The sequence below is a fragment of the Microcaecilia unicolor genome, chromosome 1 (genome assembly GCF_901765095.1).
Source record: "Microcaecilia unicolor chromosome 1, aMicUni1.1, whole genome shotgun sequence".
Classification (NCBI taxonomy): Eukaryota; Metazoa; Chordata; class Amphibia; order Gymnophiona; family Siphonopidae; genus Microcaecilia; species Microcaecilia unicolor.
The window spans coordinates 403,230,839-403,247,099 of NC_044031.1; the positions used below are offsets into that span (position 1 = coordinate 403,230,839).

General features: G+C 43.3%; 1 long non-coding RNA gene across 1 annotated transcript in view; it reads right to left on the reverse strand.

Moving 5' to 3' along the window:
- The window catches only part of LOC115475522, a 599,851-nt gene that overhangs the window by 88,829 nt on the left and 494,761 nt on the right, over positions 1-16,261 (reverse strand). The gene's annotated exons all lie outside the window — the stretch shown is intronic.

Here is a 16,261-nt window from a genome sequence, read left to right on the forward strand (position 1 = left end):
AACAGGCAAACTCAGTACGGTGCTTCATTTACTGTGTGTTGCAAAAAATAGAAGATGAAACAGTCACCACCCTTGAGTCAAAAACGGGTTTCACTTAGCAGCACTGTAGTAATAACAGCAAGCAAGAAAAAGATGTGTTTTGAACAGTCATAACATCAAATCCGATATTCAAAGAATATCCTGTCTCTATCCATTCCTAGAGTCACATTACATCTGTGTACTGACAAGTATTTCAAAAAGTATCAATGACAAATCCTGCTAGTTAGCCTTCACCAATTAATAAAATATTAAAAAAGAGTAAATATTATTGAAATTCTTAAAGTAGCCCCTAGAATTCCTGGGAGTGCCACTCATACAGAGCATACCATTCATACAGTGAAGCTGATACCATCTCCAACGCTATAACCATTACAGACTGATTACAGACTGATCAGATCCAGTGAGCAAGGGGTAAACTGTGGTTTCCTTGCTCACATGGCCACTCCCAGAATTTGCAAAACTAGCGACTGAGCTGTAAAAACCTTAATCCGCACAGGGTTGTTATTACTGTTATGATGTATTTTTGAAATATTTAAGCATACATAGAAGATACAGCTTCCTTCTTCTACCTTCCCCTACCCCCCATCCAGTGAAGTTGGTGTTAACGGAAGTTGCCTGATTGACAGCACCAGAAACTGAAGTACAAAGGTGTGATGATGACAAAATGAACTTTTCCAAAGCGGCTCCAGCGGGACCACTACCACAGGAGAAGAGCAATTCTGCTTTCACACGTAGGAAGTGTTTGCCCTTGATCTGCTCCATTGTTGAGAGCCTCCCTTGAAAGGCCAAACAGTGAGGGTGATTTTTGTGTTGTGGGACACTTCTGATGTGATACAGACAGAGACCACCACCTCATTTTATGCAAGAGCACCAAAAAGCTTAGAGGCGGATGTGACAGCTTCCTTTCAGACAGCTGAAATGTCCCCAGAGTATTCCAGGTGGATATTTTCTTCAAATTATCATGCGCTGTCTTACAAGTCGATGATATGGTTTGGCTGAAATGCTCTACACAACACAATTTAAAACAACAATATTTGCGAACACAAAAATAAAAAGCATTTTACAAAATAAAAAAAAAATCAACTTGTATTGCTATAAGAATGCACGACTCCTGGGAATGACTCCATTATAGAAATGAGGAGACAGCAGTGTTTAGATTGCCTTTCTAAAAAGGCGTTCAGTGCATTCAGTTGCCATGTGTGGGAGGACATCCATATGCTATTTTTATACAGATATCAGCATTCCTCCCATACAGGCCTGGCAGGAATAAAATTGGATTTACTTAGAGAACTGACCCTGCCAGTGAAGAGAAAAGGATGGTGAACCCAATCTCTTTCCATTTCTGTGACACTTCTGTAGGATTATGGTACAGTCTAAATTACTCTGACATAATTGCATTGTAATTATGCTTCCAATTCAAACGTTTTTACTCAGCTGTGTAAATGCTGCTTTTTTTCATGCAAACATTTTGTACGGTGCAGGATCAAATATTCAGCTCATTGTATGTACGCTCATTTGCGCAAAAATCGGCAAAGGATGCAGCAGAATCACAGCATGGACGACATCAAAAATGGAAAATTTCCATATCAGGTCCTGGCGTACTAACTCTTGCAACGGTCAGGACCTGTGGGTTACTACTGGTAGGGAATGAACTGTCATATGTAATGTGACCCCTGGGCCTACTTCCTCACCTCAGTTATCAGTCCTTCACAGCTCGGACTGAGCACTCCTTCAGCATTCTGGCACTTGAAACATCTTCACAGTACAGGTCTAGTCCATCATATTGGTATCCATATCATGCAAACAGATCTTATTGAGGTCAGTAGCATCTAAACTGTTATAGAAGATAACAGAACAGGAACTGATAATAAGGACAATTATTATATTACTCAGTGTCTGGACACAGTGGGACACTGCATAGCAACAAAGAAAAGGGGATCCTAATCTTCCACAAACAAGCCAAAAGAAGCAAAGTACACAAGAGTGGAAGAAAACCAAGTCCAAAAGACCTGTACTGAAACCACAGTGGTAAGACCACCAAAAATACAGTTTATTCGGACCCTACACGGTCCGTGTTTCGGCTGTAAAGCCTTCCTCAGAGGTGTTTCTCCCCAGTAGAAGTGATGGTAACGTGTAGCAGCAGCAGCAGGAAAGGTCAGAAAAGAAGTTCAGTCTTCATAACAGGATCAGCAGCAGTGTGGGAACCCATGTTCCAAATGCTATTATTTGATGATGTCTATTCATCCATGCTGTAAAAGTTTGGGTACATATGAATAAAACTCCCTAGTTTTAGTTTTTTTTTTTTTTTTACCACGTTCCTCCACATGGAGATATGTATATATCTGTATCTATATCCACATACCTTCTTTACTTTCATGAAATATGCTCTAAGGACACTCGGAGAAGTCTTACAGGCTTTCTTGTAAGACTCAGTGATGTAAGAATGAATCCATCAGGAGATGGAGACCTTTTTCACGAGCACCAAGGACAAAACTTTCCACCTATGGAAGAATTTAATATTTTCCAAATAATATATCAGCATCCTCTTGCAATTCTAAAGAAGACAACTTCATCTGTTAAGATTTACCCCCCCCCCCCCCAAACACACATCCCATTTTACAAAGTCAAACGGTAATGCCGACACAGCCCATTCAATTCAAACTAGCGCGGTTTTGTTAGGCATGAAAATGAGCAAATAATATCCTGTGTCATATTAAAAGAGCAATGACCTCTAAATTTGAAACAGACTTTAACTCAACCTTGCTGTATTTGCAAAGAATTGTAGAAAGGGTGGTAAGGGAGAGAACATTTTACATTTTCTTACTTTCCTGCTGAGCAAAGTGCAACCACAATTACCATCTGGAAAGCGTTGACACATTAACTATCCAGGATCCAAAGGAGTGAGAGGATCCAGGATCAGATGTGGAAGATAAAAAGCAATATATTTATGCAACCCTTTCTTGCCTGGGTGAAACTGCACCTAGGCTATTTAAACTAGCACAGGTTCCTTTAAAGAGGTGTCTTCTACCACTGTCCTTCATTGGTGAGAGAGCAAGCCCCTTGTGTGAGTAAAAGTCAGGTAGAGCCACAGAAGCTCTGCAATTCTTTAAGGGAGCAGAGCCTCAGGGTCTGTACACTTGATAAAAGCATAAAGAGTATGGTGGCACTGATACAGGAATTTAGGAAGTTTAAACTACTTCTCACATGTTGAAATGCAGACTGGAGGATATCTTGCCCTCAGCTTCACCAGTCCCAAAAGAGGGTGAATTTGCTTATATTTACGTCCCCAGTCTCAGGACAGCAAAATGAAGGCTGCCTCAGGCTACACTAATTGTGGAGGAGCAGCCTAGTGGTTAGTGCAGCGGATTGCGGAGCTGGGGAGCTACCGCATGCCCCGGGCGGTAATTCTGAATTTGCTGCACTCTGAAAACGCGAGGTAGAAAATATTTTCTATTTTCTACCATGTGGCACTTAACCGGTGGTAAACGGCAGTGGGAGCGTGCTGCATGCCTACCGCCTGAGTAGCGAGTGAGACTTTCCCGGTCAATGGGAGGCAGGAAGGACTCAGGCCGTAAATGGACTCACGCTGGTTTTTATTTTGCCACACATCCATTTCCGGTCCTTTAAAAAAAGAGCCCTTTTTCCAGGACGTGGTAAAAACTGGCCCGGCACGCTCCCAAAAGATGTGCTCGCACTGCCGCAGGCTACTTTTTGCCGTGGCTTAGTAAAAAGGCCCCTTAGCCCTCTGTTGCCCCAGGTATAAATATAGATTGTGATCCCATTTAGGGACAGTGCAAAGTACCTGTGACAAAAACTGTAAACCGCATAGTTGCCTCAGGGATCACTTGTGATATATCAAGCGCTGAAAACAATACTAATAATAATTCTGAGGAAAAAGGATCATTTTCCTGCAACAGGTTCTTTATACATGGAAGATCAAATAAACTGGAAGCCTTCAAAAGCAATCCCACACATTACACCTTTTCAGGCTACCTTCGCAGAACAACTATTATGACACAGAAAAAAGCTGAGTACCTAAATTTATGCTCCTAAATTCAAATCCTAAATTTGTGCACTACTTTCAGCCAAACTTAGGAACCTATGGTGTTCATTTTTGAAGCAGATAGATGTCTCAAAATAGCCAAAAACATGTCCATCTGCCGAAAACATCTACATCATGATTTTTGAACCGACAGAATTTGGACGGTTGCCAAAGAATTTGTCCAAACAGCAAGGGGGCATGTTGTGGGTGGGACTAAGGTAGCCCCAAAATTAAGTCTAAAATGAATTACTTTAGACCTGCTTCAATCATGTTCAAATTAAAAGCTGAATAACCTGTTGACAACTGAATGGATTAAGGCTTGACCCCCCACCCCTTAATCCCCCAGTGGATGCTGTCCCCCTCCCCCCCTCAAGAACTGAAACTGAAAAGGGACACCAGTTGCTATGACAGCATCAGGTATTATAGGCAGTGTTGCCAGGGCTGCGGGCTTCCCGCACAATTGGGCAGCTTCCTGCAACCGGTTGCGGGCAATTTTTGACAGCTGCGGGTTGCGAGAAATTGGGCGGCATTTTCGCGGCTGCTGTGCGGGTTTGGGCGCTTTTCCCGGCCGCCGGGCAGCAGGGTTTTTTATTGGTCCAGAAGCCCAGCAATGCATTCCCTAATTTCCCTCCCCTCTTCAGCCTGCAGCCCACCTCTGCGAGGCTTCTATTGGTCCAGCCCGACGGAGGTGGGCTGCAGGCTTCTCTTAAATGCCTGCAGCGACGTCACACTCACGTCACTCTCCTCTCTCCGAGTCCTGCTCCTTCTTCCTTGGTGGCACGCTGAGCAGCTAAGGCTTGGCCTGTGGCTGAGCCGAGAAAGGTGCATGCCGCAGGGGATGGAGTGAATGGTTCCCCCAGTCTGGTCAGGAGCCAAGAGTGCCAAGGAGCTAAAGAAATCCCTCTCGGCCAGCAAGGAGACGGAAAAAGCGGCCAAAAACTACGGGGCAATGGAGGACATGGAGTGGAAGGCGGCAGGACTGGGCAGAAGTAAGTGCTGTGGATTGCATTGACGATAGGGGGTGGGAGGCTGCGTGCGGGCAGCACTTGGACTGGCTCCTTTGCCCTCACAATTGCCACTAGAACCTGTTTCCATCCCGGCAGCCTGCCTCATCCCACCCTTCTCCAGCCACCGCTTTGTGTCCCAACACCCGTGTTTCTGTTGTTCTCCATGCGATCTAGAATACCCGCAGGTTTAAATCAACGCAGGTCTACCATGGTCGGAGTGGAGGCGACATCAGAAGGTTAATGATGTCGTCAGAGGCGGGGTTAATGGTGTTGGGGGCGGGGTTAATGACGTTGTCAGGGGCAGGATTAATGTCAGGGGTGGGGTTGATGACGTCGGGGGCAGGGTTTGATTTTGTGCGGTTTTGGGCTGGGAAAATGTTTTAAACCTGGCAACCTTGATTATAGGCATACCCAACAGAGCAGCAAGCAGCTCCCAAAAGCAGCCTAGTGGTCAGTGCAGTGGACAGTGACCAGGTCCAAATCCCACTCCCTCTCTAGTACATTTGTGGTAGAAATTGTGAGCCCACCAAATTACCTATTGTACCTAAATTTATTTATTTATTTATATTTTGCTCACACCTTTTTCAGTAGTAGCTCAAGGTGAGTTACATTCAGGTACACTGGATATTTCTCTGTCCCAGGAGGGCTCACAATCTAAGTTTGTACCTGAGGCAATAGAGGGTTAAGTGACCTGCCCAAGATCACAAGGAGCAGCAGCGGGATTTGAACCGGCCACCTCTGGATTGCAAGACTGATGCTCTAACCACTAGGCCACTCCTCCATTCCACCTGCAGGGTGGAAGGCAACTAATGGTGTGTAGTTAGGTACAGTAGGTTTTATTCTATTCCTGAAGGGCTCACATTACCTGCAAGCGAGCCTTCTCTGGAGTAGCCCCCACACTCTGGAATGAACTGCCTGAAAGGCTCTGCTTAACATAAGACTATCTCTGCTTCAGGAAGCAGGTGAAAGCTTGGCTCTTCAACCAGGCCTTTAATGGAAGAAGTAACTAACTTGTTAGTCTCACTCACACACAAGGAGTGACTCGGGCTGCACATACTGCAGCAGGACATGTTTATCCACTCCAACCCTAGCTGAAATAATATTTAACCATCTCTCTGACCTCATGTGCAACTGTCTTCAAATCAGTCACCTTACTTTCTAACTCTTCCTACTTTCTTACCTATCTATATGTTACATCTTTGCTTTACCCTTCACTATCAATTATAATCTTCTATTACGTATTGTGTTGACATTGCAAGTAGTATACCATGCCATACTTTGTATTGTTTTTGAATATTTTACTGCTGTAATTGCCTATTGTTCATGTTTGATCTATTCTTATTGAACACCGCCTTGAGTGAACTCCTTCAAAAAGGCGGCAAATAAATCCTAATATAATACAAAATAATGGAGTTGTGGTGGGAACTGTACCTGGGTGCCATTGTTTAAAGACCACTAGGCTGCCCCTCTGATCTGCAGAGATGTCTGTGTGGCCCATTTCTCTTAAACTTATGCCAGATGTTCTAGTGCCTGTTTCTTTGGCATTTATAATTTGGATATGTCACTTTAGAAAATGGCTCTGCTTTGTAAACATCTTCTGCGCAACTACGTTCATCTTAGAGCCATTTTTGACAGGGAAACCCAGACGTTTTTGCTGTTCGAAAATGGCTCTAAGATGGACAGGTTTTTTTTTTATGTAATGAGCTAAACATCCTAATTCTGACTTGGACATTTTTTCAAAAATACCCCTCCACGTTCTAAGCTGAAAATTCATCTTAATTTAGAGCTTAACATTATACTTATAAATTTTAGGCCTGACATTCATTTGTCTAGATTTATGAGTTTATTTTATGAACCTTGTGCTGAAAATCAATGCTAAGCTTCTAACAGTTCACCCCCCCCCCCCCCCCCCCCACCGGTTAAATATGACTCATCGGCCCCCACTTTATATGCTCCTAAATTTAGTTGACTAGTGGAATTTTAAATATAAATTTAGGCATTTAGGGGGAGATTCTATATATGGCGCCTAAAAAAATCCACACGGAAAATAGTGCTGACTAAGCATATTCTATAAGCAGCACTTAAATTTAGGCTCTGTATGTAAGAATATGCTTAGTTGATATTACAGCGCCTAAAACTATGCGCATCCATTCACACCAATGAAAACGTGGCGTAAATCCCGGCACGTAGATTTATTCGCACTGGGCCATATTCTATAATTATACGTGTAAATTTCAGAGCGCCCATTTCCCTGCCCATAACCATGCCCTTTCTTCCCTGCACGCATTAGAATTTAAGTGCAGTGCATTATAGAATATGCTTACAGAGTTGTGCATGTAAATTCTAATTATTGCCAATTGTTAAGCCAATCAACTTATGCGCGCTGTTACAGAATATGCTTGGATTTTGACACGGATCTCTAGGCATGCTGTATAAAATCTGGGGATTAGTCTGAGTCAATTTCCAAAGAGGCCAATTTAGAAGCATTACTTTCAGAGGTCCGCCATCTAAGCTACAGTAAAGATGGCCTTAAATCGTCCTTGCACGGGTCTTTCCCATGCACTAAGTCCATTTTTACCACAGCTATAAAAATGCATTTTACCCTATGTTTTGAATTAATGGCCATGTGCTAATGTACCACATGAGCACGCACCACCACCTATTTTATAGGTGTCAAGGACTCACGCACTATCCCCGCACTAACCAGTTAACACAAGGAAATGTAGATGCACTAACTAGTTAATGAAGGAATGACCACTCTCAGCCTCCTAAAACAAAAAAAAAAATTAGAAAACTTTTTTTTGTGCGTGGTTAGTGTGCGCAGATTTCAATGATACTGCCGGACTCTGAACGCGTCCCATGCTACTGCATTTCTTGCTGCATTATGCGTGTATTAACTCATCTTACTAAAAGGACCCAAAAATTAAATAAATAAATCCTTTGAATATCGGGCCCAGAGCCTTTTGGATGCCAGGTCTCTTACACCAGGCACCTATGCAGTCGGGTTTTCAGGATTTCCCCAATGAATATGCATGAGATCTATTTGCATGCACTGCTTCCATTGTATGCAAATAGATCTCATGCATATTCATTGGGGAAATCCAGAAAACCCGACTGGGTTGCAGCCCTTGAAGATTGAAATTGCCTACCCCTGTACTAAATAATGTCAAGGCAATAATGCGTATTATTTGTCAGTAATTGCAACTTAATGCGGGATTTTGTCGCTTATTTCTCTATAACATCAGCAAAATTCGCCCTTTCCTCTCTGAGCACACCACCCGAACTCTCATCCACTCACTCATTACCTCTCGCCTTGACTACTGCAACCTACTCCTCACTCGCCTCCCACTTTAACCATCTATCCCCCCTTCAGTCCGTTCAGAACTCTGCTGCACGTCTTAACTTCCGCCTAGACCGATATGCTCATATCACCCCCCTCCTCAAGTCACTTCACTGGCTTCCGATCAGGTACCGCATACAGTTCAAGCTTCTCCTACTAACCTACAAATGCACTCAATCTGCAGCCCCTCACTGCCTCTCTACCCTCATCTCCTCTTACGCTCCTACCCGTAACCTCCGTTCACAGGACAAATCCCTCCTCTCAGTACCCTTCTCCACCACCACCAACTTCAGACTCCGCCCTTTCTGCCTCGCCTCACCCTATGCTTGGAATAACCTCCCTGAGCCTATACGCCAAGCCCCCTCCCTGCCCATCTTCAAATCCTTGCTCAAAGCCCACCTCTTCAATGTCGCTTTCGGCACCTAACCATTGTACCTCTATCCAGGAAATCCAGACTGCCTCAATCTTGATTGACTGCACTTTTTGTCCTTTAGATTGTAAGCTCCTCTGAGCAGGGACTGTCCTTCTTTGTTAATTGTACAGCGCAGCGCAACCCTGGTAGCGCTTTAGAAATGTTAAATAGTAGTAGTAGTAGTAGTAGTTAATGCAGTGGAGTTTTAATAATAATGAGCTGCAAAATATACAAAGGCATACAAAGAGATTATTATTATGTAAAATAAAGAACACAGCTTGTATGAAACTTGCATTATTCACTGGCAGTTAATAATTCCTCAAGAGGTTTGGTTAACTTCCCTTGGGAGCTTTCGCCTGCTAACATACGAGTCGATGCTCCCAGGAATATACATATTTAGGGCCCCCCTTACTAAGCTGCACTAGAGGCGCATTAGCACTTTTAGTGTGTGCTAACCATTAGCTTGTGTTATCTGTGTAGGCGCCCCCAATATTCCTATGGGCGCCTACACAGTTAGAGCGTGCCAATTTTGTGCACGCACTAAAAACGCTAGTGCACCATAGTAAACAGGGCCCTTATTTTGCTAAAATGTATATTTCACCCATTCTTTTCTCAGTGGATTAGAAAACATCTCAACAAACAATACCATATAACCTTAAATCAAACATAACAGGACAAACATAGAATAAGGACTAACACTCTGCCTGCCCCCTAAATAAGGAGTGGGAACTGGATCAGGCTCTTCAAAACAAACCACGGACTCAATTCCACATTGAGAGTCCGTGGTCTGTTTTGAACAGCCTGATCCAGTTCCCATTCCTTGTTTTGGCTCTGTCTATCCCGTGGGACTTTTGTGTTCTTTCCACTTTTTGTGGTCTTTTTGCCCCCCAATTAAAAAACAAAAAAAATGATATAAAATCCTAGAACTCTCCCAGCACCTATTAAAAACAAAGCCTTTTGTCAGTATTTCCAGCTACAAATCTCAAATACTTCTTACAAACAAACTTGCCTTCAAGATTTTATGAAAGGAAAGAAAATTTCCCTTGTCCCTCAGCTCCTGAAGCAAAGGATTCCACATCATTGGCCCCATTCTGAAAAGGCCTGAACCCATGAACTTATGTCTGAAGCAAGATGGGATCACTACTAACTGCCTCCCAGCTGAACAGATGGCACTACATTTTTTTAATATATTTTTTTAGCAATTTTAGTAAATATTCAGGTGTCTGTCTATGTACTAACTAGAATATTAAAGTCTGTAGCTTGCATTTTACCTGATGATTTAGTGGTAACCATTGGAGAAACTTAACGGAAGCTTAGCGGAGATTGGGTGGCAGAGCCGGTGGAGGAAGGCGGGGCTAGTGGTTGGGAGGCGGGTCTAGTGCTGGGCAGACTTCTACGGTCTGTGCCCTGAAAATGGCAGATACAAATCAAAGTCAGGTATACACATAAAGTAGCACATATGAGTTTATCTTGTTGGGCAGACAAGATGGACCGTACAGGTCTTTCTCTGCCGTCATCTACTATGTTACTATGTTAACAAGTTATGGGGCCCTTTTATAAAGGTGCGCTAGCATTTTTAGTGCACACTAATGATTAGCGTTTAGCCTGTGCTAGAGATGCCCACAGAAATATATGGTCATCTCTAACGTTTAGCATGTGCTTATTTTTAGCATGTGCTAAAAACGCTAGCGCGTCTTTTTTAAAAGGACTGCAAAATGCTCATAGTATCGACAACCTGTGATGAGAAATGCTACTGCATTGTACACAATTTATATACTACCTGAACTGAAGCTTTAGAAGAAGAAATGCCAAACTGGGTCAGACCAAAGATCCACTGAGCCCAGCTTTCTATTTCCCCCAGTGGCCAACCTAGGTCTTAAGTACCCGGCAGGATCCTAAAAAGCAGCAACATTTCATGCTGCTTACCCCAGGTAAAAGCAAAGGGCTTTCCCCCCTCCCCCCAAGTCTGTTTGGGTTCATTAGCTATTGTGAAAAATTTCTGGTGACCCACTCTCTACTTGATTAATTTATGAAAAACACATCGCTAAGGGAATGCTACATAATAATGGAGTCAACTTGACAGATGGAAAAAAAAATTTGGTCTTCAAATTTTCTCCAGCAGAACAAACTGGACTCACTTCAAAGCGACCAAGAAAATATTTTGTAGTCCGGCAAAGTCCTGAATATTCTGTGCCAATCACCGCTACCACCACACTACATTTGTACATTTTAAAACAATAACATTCTCTATCCCTGCAGCCTCCAGTCACTTAGCAAGAACTGCATGGTATATGGTATAAACAGTATCCACTTAACAACAATCCCAGTGGAATTTGTAGAAAACCCACCACCCACCAACAGTGGAGAAGCAATTAGTCTGAACAGAAGAGCATCAGTGCTTACTCCGCAAAAGAGGCCTTGTGAAAATCCATGGCCTGTGGCAGTTGTGGCCGTCGGTTTAGTTGTGACCATAGAACAGAATGCTACAGGCCCTATCCTGATTTCAACTTGCACGTGTTAATGAGCAAAACAGATGACAGTTTCTCTTATAGTGAGAGAAGCTGTCCTGATGGATATATGTTTTACAGACGTGGGAGCTCTATCTCCACTTCTAAACAAGTCTGTCAACGTTTTTCCATGTCTTAAACACCGGAAGTTTCCCAGTCGTTCTGTTTGTTTTCCCAATTGCTAGACTTACACACTAAGCACTGTCCAATGCACGGCAGAACTTTACAACAATGAAACTTGTAATACAGAAGAGCACAGACTTCATAAATTTGTAACAAAAATGTTGTCATTTGACAGTCCAGAGCAACATTTGAGAGCAGAAAGTGGGAAACAGTTTTACTTTGCACCTGAAATGAACTATGGTCAAAGAATTACTTTAATCTCCCAAGGGCAGTTTGAACACCATGACTTACAATGGATGTTCAGTGGCCCTATTTATTAAGTTAGAACAGTTATTTCCACACTCCTGTTGAGCAGATAAAGTTATCTGGACCCCCCCCCTCCCCCCCCCCCCCACACACACACATACACAGGGTTAGCACGTTCTATTTGCTGCAAAGTCCATAGGAATAAATGTAATTAGTGAATGCTAACCGTTTGTAAATGATCACTATGTGCCCAATCAGGACCACCGAGGGGGGGGGGGGGGCAAAATTCCCCAGGCCCGGGCCTCCAAGGGGAGTCCAGCGCCAGGGTCTCTCTCTCTCCTGCTCCTGATGGGACCCGAGTGATCGTGTCCCGACAGAAGAAGGAGAGAGAGAACTCGAGTGCCAGGCCTCCCTTGGAGGCTGGGGAGGACCCAGAGAAGCAGACACTGCAGGTCTTCCATCAAGCACTGCTCTTCTGCTCATTGCTTCCTGAGCGGCTGCTTTTCCTCTCAGGCACTCATGCTTGGTTTTGAAACCGAGCATGCCCTGAGAGAAAAACCAGCTGCAGGGGCAGGCAATCGGCAGAGTGAAGAGTCAGTGCTGGAGGAAGACATCTTCTGCTGGCAGGGCCTCGTGATCCTCTCCAGCCAAGGTATTTGAATTGAAGCAGTGATCCGGGGGGGGGGGGGGGGGGCAGCAATGATCGTGGTGGGGAGCAGCAGCAGCAGACGGCGATGGCGGGGGGCGGTGGCCCTGTTCCAGGGCTGGCGGCAGAAGCGGCCCTGCCCCGGACCTGGTTCAGTTTCTTAGCGGCCCTGGGCCCGATATTCAGCGCTATTTCACTGGCCGGTTATCTCTGCTGAATATTAGTGCTTAGCACATAGTGGCTAACCAGCTAAATCATGCAATATAATTGGCAATCTGCAAATTTTCAAGAAGTGGGCAAAGTGAAGTGCGTAAATAATGGTTCTATCTTTGCCTGCTATTAATTTAACCGGCCAGCGCTGAATATTCACATAGCTGATTAAGTGACAGCCGGTCAAAAAAACTCCAGATATTCAATGCTGGTCACTAGAACCAGTTTAGCATTGAATATCCAGGCTCAGCCCTCCTGGCAGCAGCTAACCACATTAACCGCACAGCCTGCTGCTGGTTCAGTATCAGGGGACAGGGCTTTTGGTATGTCTGGCCAAGAGATATGCATTGGGCTTCTCTGAAATAAAAAAAAAAATATTGATATAGTTAGTTCTAAAATCTTTTCACATGTCGACCTCTTCCAGTTTTACTAGATATTCAATGCATAAGGATTATCTTGGTATGGAATGTTGCTTCTAATTGGGTTTCTGCCAGGTACTTGTGACCTGGATTGGCCACTGTTGGAAGCAGGATTCTGGGCTAGATGGACCATTGGTCTGACCCAGTATGGCTCCACTGTGCAGCTCTTTTAGCTATTCCAGTTACTTAATTAGTTTTACCTTTATTTGAACACATCTGAGAATTTTTTATGGGGGGGGGGGGGGGAGTTACTCACCTGCCTTTAAAAACAAATGTACAGCTCAGGACTGCTTGTTTTCAGGCAAGATTAATTAAAATTCACAATAAGATCTTGTTACATGATAGGAGTCATTTAGTCCTTCCTGCCTATATAAACACTCCCCCCCCCCCCCCCCGTACCAAATAACTAACAGTTAGGTGACCAATATGAGAAATCCACAGAAATCAAGAATTATCTTTACAGGCACAAACTAATCAAAGGGCAATTCATTGTACAAAAATCTGCACATTATTTTGTGTTTTTCCTTTCACCACAGCCAATTCCCATCACTTCCGTCCTCCAGAGCCCCTCTCCTAGTTCATCAATCTCTCTCTAACTCTCCTGTCCATGGTTGTAAGCAGGATACAGCCACACAGTGCCTCACACTGCCAGAATGGTGTCAAGTACACGGGCACCCACTGCTGAAACAGACCGAGAGCCATGCGAAAATAGATTAACGGGGCAGCAGGCACGGGCAGAACACAACTCATACTGTTAAAAGAATGCGAGTTTCAAACTCTGCGTGAAGTTCTGCAGTAAACAGTCATCCCACACAAATTCCACACTGCACGACGACGGCACAGAGCGTCCCCAGGGACTAGAATAAACCCCGACTTCTAAAACCAGGCTATAGTAGCAGGCAGAAAAAGTTGTGAAATTCCTGAGTTGACTGGCAGGTTCCACTACCAAAAAGCTGCCCAGAACCAATCAAATGGAGTTATAGGATGATAGGGCCTCTCCTTTCTTCATCTCCTCCAAGCTTCTGGATAGAAAGCGAGGGAATACACCTATGGAGATTTCTTAAAGTTGGCATACGATTTTTCATGCCATGAGTCAAATGCTAATCACGTACTTTCCTCAGCTAAACCTTCTATGCCTACACATATCCCAAAAGTGTTGCGAGTACTGCTCTGAAAGAACTTCACAGGAAACACCTTTAGACTGGGCTGTTTTCCAATGAAATCAGCATTTGGAGCTGCCTCATGTCTAACAAGGGCTCTCAGATTCCTCATCCTGTGACCAAGACATTGTAGGCAGGCTCTGCAGTCATAAGCACAGGCACAGCAGTCTACTGACAGCAGAATATTTCCTATTGCAAATGGTAAGGAGCAGCAAACAGGATTCCTCATAAAATGATCACAATAGACCTGGGCCCTTTTAAGGCCTCAATAAGCAAAGGCAAATTAGACACATGCCTAGAATGAAAGTGTTTGGGCCGGGGTGGGGGGGGAAAAGTCAGATGTGCAGTCATACAATCTTTGTGTCGTGCCATTTCTGGGAATGTGTGGGGGTTCTTTCATTCATTATTACGGGAGCACTGTCATTAAGAGTGCACATTTCAGAAACAGTGTGTACTCTTCCAAAAGAGATTGTAACATAACATAATGTCTTATAGACCACTATCCACCTTGCGGTTCTGTGTGGATTACAAAAGGAAGTCTGGACATTACCAGAGAAGTACAATAGCAACCAAATGATACTATTAAATACAATGGAGATTAACATCAAATGACAACCAATTAAAATGAAATCAGGTAAATACTGAACATAATTAGTAACATTATTTCACAAGTTTTAAGATAAATTTCCGAAACAGATACCTTTTAATCATACTTCTAAAGTATCTATAATCTGAGGAGGAAAATAAAAAATTTAGGATAACTTTACCAATTCTAGCTGCTTAAAAAGAAAGCTTCTTTTTGCCCTTTAGGGGGGGATAGCTAAACAAAGAATGTGCCCTTTATGCAAACAGTTCACACTCTTTCAGAAAGAGTGCACAATCTTTCCTGATGTGTGCATAGGTGTGTGCACTATTTGGCAAGAGTATGCACAGTGTGAAAAAAGGGTGCACTCTTTCTGAATAGTTTGCACTCTATTTTGAAAAAGTGTGCATTATTAACGGCACAAGAAAATAACTACATTTCTTGGTATTTTCCTACTCACTTTCATCTGACAGCGGCATGAAACTACATGGGAAATGTTCACATTTCCTATGTCATTTCAAACGAATACAGATTCCTAGTATTAATCTTGAGTGAATTCCTTCAAAAAGGCGGTAAATAAATCCTAATAAATAAATAAATCTGGCCCTGCCTGGATCTCATGCTTTGGGTGACTGTCATCAACAGTGGCTGTTAACATCTGCCCTTAGGACAGCACTCAGGCAGGCCTGTATCAGTCTGATAGAGTCTTCAAAGTACCTAGAGAATTCTAAGAATGTTACTGGCCCTCACATGCTAAGAGAAATAGGAAGCCCTGAGCAGCCAATCAAACACCTGGGAGTTTTAGAGGCTCCTCAGAAGCAGCCAATCGGGTACCTGGGACTTTTAGGGGCCCAGAAGCAGCCAACCAGGAGTTTTAGAGACTTGGAAGACGGTTACCATATTTGTGGAGACCAAAAAAGGGACACACAAAAAAAATGGTTGCTACCTTTGCTAAAGAAATATTTAATTGTAGCAAATGTGTAAATGGCTTTTAGCTAATTAACACACAAAAAACAGTGACTGATTTACAGTGTGTTTACGGTTATCTGAAATTTGCTATACCTAACTAGTAGTTCTAGGTGGTTTACAATCTAAAATCATAGCAATCAAAAGGAAGAAAAGAACTACAATATAAACAGGTGAGGGCAAACCGTTTGTTTAGAAGCAATCAAAACCCAATAAGATAGGGAGAGGTGCAGGGCCTGGGAGTATAGGGAGAAAAATAAGAGGGGAAAAAGAAGGGAGGCTGGGTGGGGAGGGAAGGACAATGGAAGAGACGATGATGTTAGAAGCAAACAATCCTACATTAAATTATATGCTTGGTGAAAGAGCCATGATTCTATGGCAGATTTTAATTTTTTTTAAACAGATTTAAGGCAGTTCATAACCCCATTTGCATGGGCACAGAACACAAAAAAATGAGGGTAGACCAATAAAGTTCCAACACAAGGGTTCTGTTTTAATAACGTCTAAAAGCACAACAAACTGAAAGAAGATTCAACGCAACAAGCGCCTTCCTCAGGAGCC